General features: G+C 40.1%; 1 pseudogene; it reads right to left on the minus strand.

Moving 5' to 3' along the window:
* Nucleotides 1–602: 602 nt before the first annotated feature.
* On the minus strand, nucleotides 603–2,227 carry LOC116894315 (annotated as a pseudogene).
* Between the last annotated feature and the right edge of the window lie 8,167 nt (nucleotides 2,228–10,394).

The raw sequence follows: 10,394 nt of genomic DNA on the forward strand, positions 1-10,394 counted from the left end.
GATCTGTCAATTGTAAATATTTTCCTTCACTTTGTAGGCTATCTCTTGTGTTTCTATTTTTCTCTTGAGATATGAAATTTTATATATAATTATAACTCTAATTGTTAAGTTATTTATTTTCTTACCTAGAATTTTTAGTTCTTAATACAATTACTCCTTTTTCAGAAAAATATTATAATTCATTTTCCTTTTTAATTTTTTTTAGCATATAACCATTCCTGACTGGCTTGTTTTACTGAGGGGGGGACGTGGGTAAGAACAAATAAAGACAAGCTGGGACCCTAGGTTGGGAAGAATACCCTCCTCTCCCTGTATGCACCCACTGCCCCAAATAAAAATTAACCAACTATAGGGAAGCAGCTGAGACAATGACGGGGAGGCAGGGAGTGAGCAGGGAAGGACACTTGGAATTGTGGGCAGCAGTGAAAAGACCAGGCGTGTGCTGGGAGGGCCCGCGGTGGTTCTGGATGAGTCTGTCTTCCTTGTAGTCATGTGTAAATATAAAGATAAGCCTTTTTTCTCCGCACTCTGCCCAGTGCTGCTCGCCACCGTCCCAGCTCTCCTTTCCTCATCGGTGAAGGGTAGAAGGGAAAAGCAAGTTATCACCGAATTGTGATCAGACCCACATCCATCGGCTTCTGGATCTTCTGTGCTATTACAGGATTCTAAGTGTTCGCTCAGAGCCTGGAGGGGTCCTTTTGTATCTGCTCCAGGATGAGCCTTATGGCTGGGTCACTCATTCCTGCTGCACCTCAGGATCAGCCATGGCCCACTGCTTCACAGCCTCAGAGCTATCATGTCTGTTGTACTGTGCCATCGCACAGTTGGTAACCATCTGCTGCTTCCTTACAGCTGGAGTCCAGGTCTAGCGCGTTCTGGTACACATCCATGGCTTTTGTGTAGTCCTTCATGGCTTCCAGAGCAGCTGATTTCCGGGTATAACCCTTGATGAAGGTTGGCTCTAGCTGGATGCACTCTTCACAGTCCTTGAGTGCCAACTGAAACTCCAGGAGCTTGGTGTCGCTGGCAGCTTGGTTGCTGTATAGTTCGGCATCTCTTGGGTTCCTTTTAATGGTTTCTGTATAGTGCTTCATGGCCTGGGGTAGTCCCCTTTCTGGAAGCACTCATTGCCCTTATTCTTTTCCTCCAAAGCCAAGTCAGGGTTGATATAAGCCTGATGCTCTTGTTCCTTCAGAATTTTCTCTGCCTGTTGGCCTTTCTTGAGCACATCTGGGTTTCGGTGCTCTGCCAGAGACTTGTAGAAATGGATAGCACCCTTGCACCTTTCTTCTTTGAAATAGGAATTGCCAATTCGGGCATAAGCTTTGGCGATCTACCAGTAGTCCTCTCAGTTCTCTCTGCCTACTTCAGAGGCCTTCTCACAGAGCTCCTGGCATTTGTTGTAGTCGCCCTTCTCAAAGTTCACAGCTGCTTGATTAGTTATGTAAGTCATATTGGTAGGGTCCAGCTCCTTGGTCCTGTCATAATGCTTCGGGGCCTTGTTAAAATCTTTCTTCATGTAGGCATCATTTCCCAACTCCTTTTCTTTCAGAGCCTGTTTTTTCTTCTCTGGAAGATCTTCTTCCATTGGTTCTGGCTTGGCCTCCTTTTTAGGAGGGGATGGAGGTGGGGGTGTTGCTGCCTCTTCCTCTTCATTCACACTGCCCAGATCAACCCCAAGGAGGACACTGAGCGTAGTCATGACCCGGGGATCTTGTAGTTTCGTGCCCATGTCTGAAGGCTTGTTCTGTAGCTGCTCTATGAGTTCCCTGTAGGTGGGGTCACTGAGCAGTGCCCTTGTCCTGGGATCATTCTCTAACTTCTGGTACAGATTAGGCAAGTTGAAAGGATTCATGAATTTCCTCTCTGCCAACCTGGCCTCCATGTTCTGCAAGCCCTCCTTAAGCTGGATATTATTGGCTTCATGTTTGAAACCTTCTTCATAGGTTCGTTTGGCTTCTTCAAACCGGTTTCGGAACTCAAGAGCTGCTGCTCTTCTTGAATAACCCTTGCCCCAGTCAGACTTCAGGTCAACAGTCTTGCAACTGTCCTCATAGGCCTACTGGTAGTCTCCTTTCTTGGCATAGGCTGCAGAGCGATTGCTATAGAGCACATGGTTCTGAGGATCTAGTTTAATTGCCTCAGAGTAGCACTGTAGGGCATCATCAATGTTCCCAACACTCAGGGCCTTATTGCCCTTCTCCTTTAGCTCATTCACCTGCTCCATAGCCTGGCCCGGAACCCCTTGAATCGAATTCATCTGCTCCCATAAGTCATTTTTCTTAAATTTTATTTCACTACAGGTGGAGAAGAGGGGATAGGGGGTTGAGGGAAGTATACTTCAACAAATAAAAAAGTTACATCTAGAAGGTGTAAGTTTGTTCCTTGACTGTAGAGTGTTGCAGCTGAGCTGTCAAGGTGAAATCATGCATTTCAAAATATCTAAGATGATGATTCTTTAAAGATAATTTTTAGTTTTTAATTGTGCTGTGTGTATGTGTGTGTGTGTGTGTGTGTGTGTGTGTGCATATGTAGTATAGTATAGGTATAAATGTGTAAAATTACATGTACTTCAGGTTCCAGAAGAGGATATCAAATCCTCAAGAACTGGAGTTCTAGGCAGTTGTGAGCTACACAATGCGGCTTTTAGGAACCAAATTTCAATCTTCTAGAAAAGCAGCAAATTTGTTAACTGTTGATCCATTATCAGGTCCCACGCAGCGGGTTATGAACATTTAAGAACAAAGAAATGATAAGCTAAGGTGAAGAGCATAATATATAACCTGATTTTTTCTCTTTGCATGGCCCACATACATATGAACATTATACTATATTCCATAAATACGTACGCTATATGTTAATTAAAATATGATTTATTTGAGAGGAAATGCATAGTGGATCACCAAATAAATGTAAGTTCATCCCTCATGTTCTTCCTTGGTGTTTCAAAGATGTATTTTCTTTCTTTTGATGTTAAAATCAAATCATATTTATACATGTTTGAATTCATTCAGAAGGAAAATTGATCTGGGAAAGATTGTATTTTTAAATTTTAAATTATCTGGTTTAGTTTCCATTGTTATATTTTCGGTCAAGTCTGGGATTCTTTGTCTTCAAAAGAACATTAATTATATTGTAACATAAAATAAAATGTGGACCCACTGATAAAATCTAGCATTCTGTGTTTCTACACTCATAGTTAAAACCCTCAAATTTACATGTGATTTGGGGCTTGGGATTTGTTCCTCTCATTACCTGTTTCCCTTATGAAGGTGGAACCATCTCCTGTCTTGAAGGCACTGAGGTCTGTTTCTCTTTCCCTCTTCTGGGCTAGTGTTTGCACCCTCTGGGGATAAGCTACTAGAGCCTCTTAGATCCATGTTTTGCCTTAATCTGAGTTATGTCTCCTGTGACCTATACGTTGTCCCACCAGGATTTCTCACAGAAGATCCAGAAATCACCCCTGCTGTGGATGTGAGCTGGCAAGATGTTCAAATTCATGTTGTCCCTCAGGACATGTCCCAGTCATGTCCTGCTCTGTAGCTCAGTTACAGCAGCAAACACTTTAATCTCTGTCTGCTCTTCCTCAATGAATTTGGAATTCCACAAAAATCCCATAATAATAAAGCAGAGTGTTAGGAAATACAGCTGTTAAGTGGCTTTAAAGAAAACAGACACAAAAGGGTGCAGTGGCCCACTTGTCCAGACGGTGGTAGACAACAAAACAGAGGTAAAAGTCTAGGTCTGCCAATATAAAACCATGCTTCACGAAATCTAAGGACTCCTAACGTGCATTTGGGAAACTGAACAGGAGAGCTGGCACCTTAACCTTGGGGAATGAACAGGAACTCTTAATTCCGAAGGTGGCAACTGTCAAGACAGTAGCATTTTTGCCATTACTGGGGTCTCTTGTTTCAAGGGACCCACAGGCTCTGAATCTCTCTAGAACAAGGACATATATGCAAATTATCCACATAAAATGAGGCATGAGATTCCCTCCTCACTCTGCATGTTCACAGGAAATTTGAAGAAATTTAAGCAGCGTAGTCTGTACTAATCAGTGCTCTGGCTGTCTGAGCAGCAAAGAGCCCTTCACATATCTAATGAGTTTTTAACTCTCCCTGTCCTTTGATATATGCCTGGCTTGTTCTATATTAGCAGCTCCTTTGCCAGCATTGTAGAGGCCTGATAGGGCAGGGAGAATGTGCCATCCATTCTGCAAAATGTGCTTCTGGGTTATGTCATCATTCTTCCATGGGTCTCTACCTACCATAATAATCAAAAGGTCTTAATACCTATTTCGGGACAGAAATTGGGATAAAGTAAAGCTCTGGTACAGTTGGCTATTTAAAGGGTTTGGTAATGATTTATTTTTTAAGTAAAGACCACTGTAATCAATGTAAAACTCAAAGAAGAAAATTAATTGTTATACAGAGCAGGAAGTGTATACAGTGTAAAATTATTAGGATTAATTAACTACACAAAGCTGCATTTGTTTCATTTTACCTAGAAGCTCTTTTTAATCATTGTTTAAAGCTTACAGATGTACAGTGAACACAGCAGCTGTGTAGAGCATCTGCTAAGTAAATTTATCACAAAAGAATAAAGTTAAAATCCCGACTCAATTGTAGGAAAATTGTCACTAAGTAATGCTTCCACAGAGAAGAGTGCTGAAGTTTAAGTGAGAAACTCATCCTTAGCCTCAGGCAAATGAACAAATACTTGGTCCCACTGCTGGCCCTGCTTTGGAGGTTTACATGGTTTGGATTTGCTGTAGGAAGAATGTCAATGACAATGAGTTTAGAATCACTGCACCACTCCCAGTTCACTCTCTCTGCTACATACTCACAGTCCAAGATTCGAGATTTTAGGTTCCTGTTTCTGATCCCATGCCTGCTGCTTAGTACCATGCATCCCCACCAGGAAAGAATCTCCCTTTGGAACCATAAACCAAAATAAACTCTTACTTTTTGAAGTTGCTTTTGGTTGTGGTATTTTATCCCACAAAGGATAAGTGTATAATGCAGGGGGGAAATCAGGTGGGTGTGAATGTGCTGAGAAATTGATAAGGACACAATAGAGCCAGTCAGGTAGGGATTAGATGGTAAAATGTGAGATAATTGCCAGGCTGGAATTTCTGAAATGAGCTACAATCAAAAAGGTCAAGATAAACCTGTAGTGGTACCTTAGGCAGATTAGAACCTCAGGCACAGAATATCATTCCCATGTATTCTTCCTCATTCCCAATTATTACCACCCACCTGTCCTCCTGTGTCCCTTACTCATCCATCTTCTTTTGACCATTGTCAGCACTGTGCCTACTACAGGTGGGCTATAAAATGTCCAGTACAAGCAGGATTTCTGGCTTAATTACCTATTTCTAGGATTGATTTTATAAACCCTTTTAAAAAAACCTAGCATTTTCACTGAGTATGAAAATTAATTCAAAGAATTTGAATTTTAAATGAGGCTTCATAGTTGGTAGCTGGGTAGAAGAAATCAGTCATTGTAGGATAATGGAGACAACCTTGAATCATGATCAGAGACTTTAGTTACATGAGCTTCATGCAACTCAGTTGTTCTTATAACTGCTCATTACATACTATTTCTCTCCCCAAGACCGTGAAGGGCTTCAGTCCAACTACCACTTTGTCTTTGAGGCTAGGAAACCAGATATCCTGCTATCATACCTAGTACTTGGGACTTGTTTTAAGCTACAGTTCCATATCAGTACTAAATTACTGTCAGGTTGTGCTGCAGATTGAAAACTGTGAAACTATTTCTCCGTGTGTCCATGCCATTCCTGCTGAGAATGTCTCACAATATAAGTTGTTAGACGTCCTGTCCTCACCAATAATTAGAGGAGGTTTCAATCTGTCTTTTTCTGTCTGTCAGTTTATTTGAAAATAAACTGTATAAGGGGGAGACGGACAAGAGCAGATTGTTGAGAATCTTAGTGGTCCTTTCTGACAAAATATTAATACCTCCACCCCTTTGGTCGTAGAATCTAAGAAATGATCCTTGTTCAAGACAGATATTGGGACCAAGCCAAATTTAGTGACAGTACTTGTGACAATGCAATGCAAGGTAAAATGATATCAGCTTGAAGAAAGATACATCTTCAAGGCCTTGGACAGTTAGTTGGTCAGTAAGATCTGTAATATAGAAGGAGTGGACAGCAGCTATTGGGAACTTGTTTGTAACAGATAGGAGCATCCCCTTGCAAGCTCATGAGGTATCCAACAGTGACTGTGGGAACAATTAAGATTTTTTAGGTTGAAACATAATGAAAAGATACAGTTATGATAACAATCTGCTATGTTAACTTCAAGTAAATACTCTGACACAAGATTCTGTCTATTAACTGGCAGCAACAAATCACATATTGTACTGATCTCCCAGCAGCTGCAGGTGTGTGTGTGTGTGTGTGTGTGTGTGTGTGTGTGTGTGTGTGTGTGTGTGTGTGTAAGTGCACGAACTCATCTAGGGGTACCTTTTGAGTTCTAAGAACATACTATATCCCGTAGAGTTGTAGTCATAGGTTTTTATGCAGTGTTGGGACCATAAGTCTGTTCCTCTGGAAAAATCAACAAATGCTCTTTAACTGTTGAGCCATTTCACCAGCACAAAATGCTTAAATCTTACATTTTCAATTTCATAAATTTGATTCCTGTATAAAATGTAGCCCATATAAACCACTCATTAGTTTATATGTCATCTCCATTACTCCAAAGTGCTTTCTTGAGTGCTTGCCCATATCCAGACAACCTGTTGTCTGCTATCTACTTCCATACTAGCTCCACTTGTTTTAAAGCTTACTTTGATTCTGAAGTTTATGAATGAGAGAATGGCATTTATTTCTAATAATGTATGGATAAGACAGAATAATAGTTGAAACATTTTAGAAAATAAATTGTAAAATGCTGAGTTAGATACAAAAGCCAAAGAACTTTGAAATAATTATATTATTTCATGTAATACCCTTCTCTCTAGAAAACAAAGCTATATCTTAGAATTAAGGACAGCAAATTAAATCTTCAGTTATTAACTATTACACAGATTGTCTACAACTACTTCAAACTATTGTTGTATCTTACATTCATAGAAAGCAAATGAGAATAGTAATAAAAAGAAAAAGTAATACCCAGCTTAGTAAATTGGAGTGGAAAGAAGATAGGAGCTGCAGAAGACTAAACAAAACAAAACAAAAACAAAACAAACTTTTCTAAGAGCTCAGAAAATCTAAGGGTTACAGAGATGGCTTAGTAGTTGAGAGCTTCCTGATCTTACTAAGACCTGAGTTCAGTTCCCAGAACCCATGGCAAGTAACTCTCAACTGCCTATAACCACAGGTCTATGAGACCTGATTTCCTCTTTTGATCTTTATGAGTATGTACACTGACATGCACATAGAGACACAGATAAGTACACATAACTATGCTCTTTTTAAAAACAAGAACTAACCAATTCAGTGGTCTAGGGGAAAGAATCTATAAATCTGGGAATTGTTAACAACACTTTTTCAGCTTTCTTCTGTATAGGTTTTGTATTTGCAAGCTAATGTCAGTTTCTATAAGAGGTTGAAGTCTCAATGGTGTGTGAATTAGTATCACACTCATATGTCTATTGGCATTTCTCCTCTTGACTTACATATACAAATTGTATTTAGGTGTTCATACATACCATTCATTTTAAAAACATCTGACTTCACCTAAATGTCATGAAAGACAACCTCAGCACAATGAAACATATAAACTGGGAATGGAAAGTGCTCTGTTTGGCTTTTTACCCAATTTCGGCTCAGCATACACTAAGAGAATTCTAATCAAATCAATTATATGGAGGAAGACAGTATGTGATAAATTACTACGAGTCACAGCTTGACTAGTTGCTCAGTAAATTTGATAAAAGAAATATCTTATTTCCAAAATTGTTGGGTTTAAGGCAGCCTGACACCATTGCTTATTTTCACGACACAATGGCAACTGACACCACACACAACTCATATAAAGTGAGTGTAAATACTTAAGAATGTATTATGCTTTCTCCCATGAGGTCATGTATATTTACATTCTAAGTCAAGAGTATAATACACATTAAATCAAGCATGAAACATATTATCCTGGTATTTTTCTATTTCTGTGATAAAACACTGACAAGCAGAACCTTGGGGAGGAACCAATGTCATTACTGTAAGAATGATATTATTGTAAGAAGACAGGGCTTAGGAGTAATCATGAACATGGAGGCAGAAGCTGAAGCACAGGACTTTCAAAAATGCTGCTTAAAGCCTTGCTTCCCCATCTGGAACACATGGGCACTGGAAAAAATTTCCTGAACAAAACGCCAATGGCTTATGCTCTAAGATCAAGAATCGACAAATGGGATCTCATAAAACTACAAAGCTTCTGTAAGGAAAAGGACACTGTGGTTAGGACAAAACGGCAACCAACAGATTGGGAAAAGATCTTTACCAATCCTACAACAGATAGAGGCCTTATATCCAAAATATACAAAGAACACAAAAAGTTAGACCACAGGGAGACAAATAACCCTATTAAAAAATGGGGTTCAGAGCTAAACAAAGAATTCACAGCTGAGGAATGCCGAATGGCTGAGAAACACCTAAAGAAATGTTCAACATCTTTAGTCATCAGGGAAATGCAAATCAAAACAACCCTGAGATTTCACCTCACACCAGTGAGAATGGCTAAGATCAAAAACTCACGTGACAGCAAATGCTGGCGAGGATGCAGAGAAAGAGGAACACTCCTCCATTGTTGGTGGGATTGCAGACTGGTACAACCATTCTGGAAATCAGTCTGGAGGTTCCTCAGAAAATTGGACATTGAACTGCCTGAGGATCCAGCTATACCTCTCTTGGGCATATACCCAAAAGATGCCCCAACATATAAAAAAGACACGTGCTCCACTATGTTCATCGCAGCCTTATTTATAATAGCCAGAAGTTGGAAAGAACCCAGATGCCCTTCAACAGAGGAATGGATACAGAAATGTGGTACATCTACACAATGGAATATTACTCAGCTATCAAAAACAATGACTTTATGAAATTGTAGGCAAATGGTTGGAACTGAAAATATCATCCTGAGGAGCTAACCTAATCACAGAAAGACATACATGGTATGCACTCATTGATAAGTGGCTATTAGCCCAAATGCTTGAATTACCCTAGATGCCCAGAACAAATGAAACTCAAGACGGATGATCAAAATGTGAATGCTTCACTCCTTCTTTAAAAGGGGAACAAGAATACCCTTGGCAGGGAAGAGAGAGGCAAAGATTAAAACAGAGAGGAAGGGAAACCCATTCAGAGCCTGCCCCACATGTGGCCCATATATATATACAGCCACCCAATTAGATAAGATGGATGAAGCAAAGAAGTGCAGGCTGACAGGAACCGGATGTAGATCTCTCCTGAGAGACACAGCCAGAATACAGCAAATACATAGGCGAATGCCAGCAGCAAACCATTGAACTGAGAACGGGACCCCCGTTGAAGGAATCAGAGAAAGAACTCGAAGAGGTTGAAGGAGCTCGAGACCCCTTATGAACAACAATGCCAAGCAACCAGAGCTTCCAGGGACTAAGCCACTACCTAAAGACTATACATGGACTGACCCTGGACTCTGACCTCATAGGCAGCAATGAATATCCTATAAGAGCACCAGTGGAAGGGGAAGCCCTGGGTCCTGCTTAAGACTGAACCCCAGTGAACTAGACTGTCGGGGAGGCGCAATGGGGGAGGGTGGGGAGGGATCACCCATAAGGAAGGGGGGAGGGAAGGATGTTTGCCCGAAACCGGAAAGGAATAACACTCGAAATGTATATAAAGAAATATTCAAGTTAATAAAAAAAAAAAAGCCTTCCTTCCCCCTGACTACTCAATTAATTTTCTTACATAACCCAGATCCATCTATTGCTTTAAAGAAACAGTAGGATGCGAACAAATTGAGGAGGAAAGGATTTATTTAGTTTAAATTTTCACACTACAGTTCATCATCAAAGAAAGTCAGGACAGGAACTGAAACAGGGCAGAAATCTGAAGGTAAGAGTGGATGAAGAGGTCATAGAGGAGAACTTTGTACTGACTTGTTCATCCTCCTTTCTTATAGAACCTAGGATCACCAGCACAGGGATGGCACCATTCACAGTGGTGGGACTGGGAAGAGAGGAGGAAGTGGGGGCTGTGATCAATATGTAAAGTGAATAAAAATAAATTATTACAAAAAATAAAGTAAAATAACAATTCTGGTCATATTCTAAACTATTTGACAATTTATTTATAAGTATTTATTGATCAAAATTTAATTGATCGATATTTTATCTAAATGATTACCAAAAGAGAAACTACAGTCTACCTTATGTTCAGA

This window comes from Rattus rattus, chromosome 2, assembly GCF_011064425.1.
Source record: "Rattus rattus isolate New Zealand chromosome 2, Rrattus_CSIRO_v1, whole genome shotgun sequence".
In the NCBI taxonomy this organism is placed as follows: Eukaryota; Metazoa; Chordata; class Mammalia; order Rodentia; family Muridae; genus Rattus; species Rattus rattus.